Raw genomic sequence first — 5,215 nt, forward strand, 5'->3', positions numbered from 1 at the left:
TGGATTAGGAAAATGATAGTTGTAGCCATTGTCTGAATGGAGGAGTGGTGCAAGACAACCATTTGTCAAGATTACAGAAAAGGCTATGGCAGTAATTGATATATGAAATGATGAAAGACTGGATGAGAGTTTTAGCTATGTGGATAGATGGAAAAGACTTAGCAGTAAGAATCAATAGAAGTGATAAATAAAAGATGATGTCCAAATTAGACAGACAGTGGTTTTCCACAGAGATCAAGATAGGATAATGTTTTACTTTGGACAAAAGGAGAGCATTCTGGAGTAGAGAGGCCACTTTTTAAATAAGAAGGGGTGGGGGGGTGGGAAGGAAGGGGGAGAGTCAGTCCTGGGGAACTCCAACAGGAAGCTAGAGGTAGGTGGAGCTAAGGGAAGAAGTAAGAGGCCACAGAATCACAGTAGTGAAGGAGGAGGGACTAGCTTTCAAGAAGAGCGTGTCTGGCCATTGAAGGTAAGTTCCATGTCCAGGAGGATGAGGATAGCATAAAAGTTAGGAGATTTGCTTAGGATAAGATCCTTGGAGACCGTGGTGAGGTGAGTGTAAGGGGCACAAGCCAGATGAAATAATTGAAGGAAAGTAACTCTTGGCAGCTGTTTTAGACACTGTGTTCAATGTGCTTAGGGAGGCAAATGGGGTTCAAGAGTAAGTTGTTTTGTTTTCCTTTTAAAGATATGAGAAGCTAAAACACATTTGCACTGTGAGGGGAAAGAGCTGGAGGAGCAGAAGAGTAAGGGTAGGCATGACTGGTCATGAACATGATCAAGAGAAGGGTGAAGTCACTGAGACAAATGGAGGTGGTAGAGGAGGAAATTATATTCATCTGTGACCAGGGAGAAGGAGGGAGAGTGAAGGTGAGAGGGCAAGAGGGTCACTTAACATCTTTTCATTTTTCTCTTGGAAAAAATTGGCAAGCTCCTGTGTGGAAAAAGAAGCAGGAGAATGGAATGGTTTTAAGTGAAAAAACAGTGTAAAAAATATGGCTGGGTTTATGGGCATGGATTTCAATTGATCAACATTGATCCATGTTCAGTACTTGCTACTGTTACATTTAATAGAGCTTACTGAACATACAGCAGTAGTCTATAAAGTGCCTGTCACTTTTTCTAGTAGTGCATAAAATAAAAAGTAGTTTAGAAAGTAAACTTGCTTATTTTATCCTAGCATCTTCCAAAAGAATAGCAACCTTGATGTGTAGGACCTGAAGGGAAAGGATAAGAGGTATGAAACACCTATAATTTTCTCTTTAATTTAGGGCCCAATGAAAGCATTGCTTCAAAAAACAGCTAAGTATCCTTTATTTATAGTTTGATAAAAATGATCCTCTTTTTTTTTTTTTTATAAAAAGGAAGAGGGCAGGGAAGACCAGGTCTAACAAAAAAGAATGGTAAATATCCTAAAGGGAAGACCAAGTCTAACAAAAAAGAATGGTAAATATCCTAAATAAAAGGTATCAATTTTTTTTTTTAAAGTACCTTAACTTCTTAGGGCAAATAGTAGTAAATTGTCCTATACACTTCAAATTGCAGATTTTCTCTATACATCTCTTACAGAACTAGAACAGATGCTGCCTGCTTTACACCAAAAAGCTGATCACCAGGTTTAAGATTGGAAAGGGAATGTAGTTATTACATGGACTCTGTGTTGGCAGTGTTAAAAAAAATTGCAAGCTAAGAAGGGTGACAGGAGATGGTGCCAAAGGGAGAACTTTTATGCGACAACTTGATTCTCTGAGGTTCTGTTTTAACAACTGCTAAAGCTAGGAGGAGTTGAGGATGCTTAGCCCCTTATATGGTGAAATCCAATGTTTGTAATCTCCAGATTGTACCAAGAAGCATCATTGGACAAGTAGCTGCAAGAGAACAGAGCTGTAAAGGAAAGCAGTAGAATGCATTGGTACACCCCAAATTAAATGAAGGGAGGGGTGATGCAAAGCAAAAGAAGGGTATTAGGAAGTTTTGGAAAGTTATTTCCTTACCCGTGATCTGTCATAAGGATGCCATTTTTTTTGGAACTGTGCATGCTCCAATTCTTTTTTGTGTAACATGTTATATTATGCATATGCATGCATCTTTAATATGCTGACATTAAAATATGTATTAAGTAGTATTAGGATTAAGTATGACTGGCTTGATGTTTGTTACAAGGGGTTTTAGGTAACACAAGTACAGTGGCACTTAACAAATAAATAATAGATGCTCAGAATAGTCCTTCACAAAACCTTTTTCTCTGTTCCTTAATTCATGTAGCTGGTCTAAACATATGATGATTGGACCCTTAGGAATGCTTAGACGGCTAGACAAGAACCTTAATTTTGATTATAATAAAGGACAGGAATTCAGTCAAGGGATAGAAGGAGGGGGTGATAGAGTAGAAATTTTGAGAAAAGAAGATTATTGTTAAACATTAGTATTAAAATATGTATATACATTTCAACATATATACATATACATATTTTAATACTAGTGTTTAATAATAATCTTCCTTTCTCAAAATTTCTACTCTATCACCCCCTCCTTTTAGTATGTGTGTATTTATTAATATTATAGTGGGTTGAAGGGGATGCGATTCACTCTATCCAGATTTTAATAAAGCATTCATTCTGTCCTCAAAAATGAATTGGCATGTGGATTAAAAACTAGCTGAAGGGCTATAAACTAACATCATCTGTGATAAAATGGTAAAATGCTGAGTTATGAGGGGAGTTTGTAGTGGGGTACTTCAGTGATCTCTCTTTAGGCCTTGTCTTAAGGCCTCAGTTTCACAACTACTTATGTATATTCCTAATTTTACTGAAGTAAGTTGTCTTAGGAAAGTTAAGATGCTGAAGGTTAAACACGTACATAGTGACTCCTAGGATCAGATCCTATAGATGAGGGAATATGAAATCTGCAGATTTCATGTTGGTATAGCATATTGTAGGTTATCTTGTCTAGTTCAACATTATAAAACATGTTTTCTAGTGATGCATATCTAATAAAATATGTACTTGTATCCTGAGCTTTAAGGCTATGGACAGACATTCAAAAAGCCTGAGCCTGAATTGATTCAATCTTCGCAGGTTAGTCTAACCTGTCGGTTGAACTGGTTTGCAACTGCGCAAACATTCCCTCTGGACTGAAGAAATGCAGGCACATGCTGGGGGGTGCTAGGGAAGACCTCCCTTTCCACAGTGCGGAACTGAGTGGCGGGATGCTCTGATTAGGGAGTGGTATAAACCCCAACCCTGCCTGCACTGTCCCAGGTTTTTCCCCGCTTGCTGCTCAAGGGGTGGGTGTTGCCAGCACTCTGAGGCAAGGGCAGGGGGTGTAGTGCATGCATCTGTTGATGATACTGAGCTTTTCAGTCTCACTCTCCCTGCTTCTTCATACTGTCTGCAGCAAATCTGACAGGTGGGGGAGCCAGCAGGGGGCTGATAACACAGCATTTATCAGCTCATCAACAAAACAAAAGCCTCTCTCATTAGTTCAGGCTCTTCTTAAACAGCTTTTTTCCAAGGAAGGAACCAGGGACATTACCAGCTGACCTGTTGATTAGCTCCAAAAAGCCCTAAACTGACAGTCTCCACCAGAGCTTGGGGCAGGGCCTTCTCCTGCTGCTTCCCTCTCCCACCCCTCCCTGGCAGGGCCCTGCTCTCTAGAGCAGATAGCACAGCCCAGGGCTGCAAAGCATCTGGGATGCTGGGGGACTGTGGTTTAACTTAAACCAGGAAGGGGTCTGAGACAAACATTGCATAAATTGGTTTGACCCAAATGAGTTGAGTCTGATACTGCATTCAACCATGTTTATCTTAAACCAGTTTCAGCCATATTGAAACTGGTTTGTGTGTGCTGAACTTATGTTCTGGTACAGGTTGAAACCAGTTTCTAATCACTTTACACATAGACTAAGGACAGACATAAACCAGTTTAATTCACCATGTAGGCTGCTATCATTAGTGGCATATCATAGCTACTGTACTACATCACTCCAGTCTGCAGTAATAACATGTATTTTGACTAGTTGCTATATTTTAAAACGGGCTGGCAAAATGTGGTCTACCAGACTATTCTATCCAGCCCATGGGGCCCCTAAACATTTTAGAAAATTAATATTTATCAGCCCCTTGCTCCCTATCAAAGATAACAGGAGCCAGGGGGAGCCAACGGGAGAACTAAACAGCTACAGCATCAAGTCCAGCCTGGCCCCTCCCTGCACTTCAGCCTCCCTTACCATGATCCCCAGCTGGAAGTCTCTGCTTAACAGGTTTAATAGATTATAGAGTCAGAAGGGACCCAGTGGATCATTGTGTCCGACCCCCTGCCCCTGACAGAAAAGAGGACCGAGATCCGACACCCCCAGCCAAGTGATTGTCAAGCCTCCTCTTGAAGGCCTCCAAGTTAGGTGAGAGCACCACCTTTCTTGGAAGCCCATTCCAGACTCTGGCCACCTTTATTGTAAAAAATTTCTTCCTAATGTCTAACCTAAATCTATGCTCCACTAGTTTGCACCCATTATTCCTAATTACTCCCTGGGGTGCTCTGGTAAACAGCACATTGCCTATAAATTTAGCAGGGGAGGGCAGCAGGGAATTGGGGACTACAAGGTCACCCCTCAGCCATCTTTTGTATAGGCTGAAGAGATCCAGATCTCTCAACCTCTCCTTGTAGGGTCTTTTGTGGAGACCACTAATCATGAGAGTGGCCCTCCTCTGAACCCTCTCCAGATCCTCCATGTCCCTCTTGAAGTGCAGCACCCAAAACTGGACACAGTACTCCAACTGTGGCCTGATTAATACCGCTAGAGAGGGAGCATCACCTCCCTCCATCTATTGGTCATGCATCTGCTAATACACTACAAGGTGCGATTGGCTTTGTTGAGGCATCCTTACACTGACAGCTCGTTCAGTTGGGGGGGTGGGGGGAAGCAAACAGGGAAATAATGTGGCACATGAGGGGAAGGGGAGGCGAGCAGACACTCGGAGCCCATGCCAGTGCACTGGGGCCAGCACTGGTGGGGCCCAGAGCAGGGCGGCAGGAGTACGGGGCCCAAGCTGCCAGGAACGCTGGAGAGCTGGGCTGGCTCCCTCCTCTCCCTGCTTGAGCAGCATTGCCTGGCTCTATAGAGCCCCTGACAGGCCAGACCCCACACTCCTGCTGCCCTGCTCTAGGCCCCACACTCCACATGCCCCTTCATTGGCACTTCCCCCCCACACCTGCC

This window comes from Alligator sinensis, unplaced genomic scaffold, assembly GCF_000455745.1.
Source record: "Alligator sinensis unplaced genomic scaffold, ASM45574v1 scaffold199_1, whole genome shotgun sequence".
Classification (NCBI taxonomy): Eukaryota; Metazoa; Chordata; order Crocodylia; family Alligatoridae; genus Alligator; species Alligator sinensis.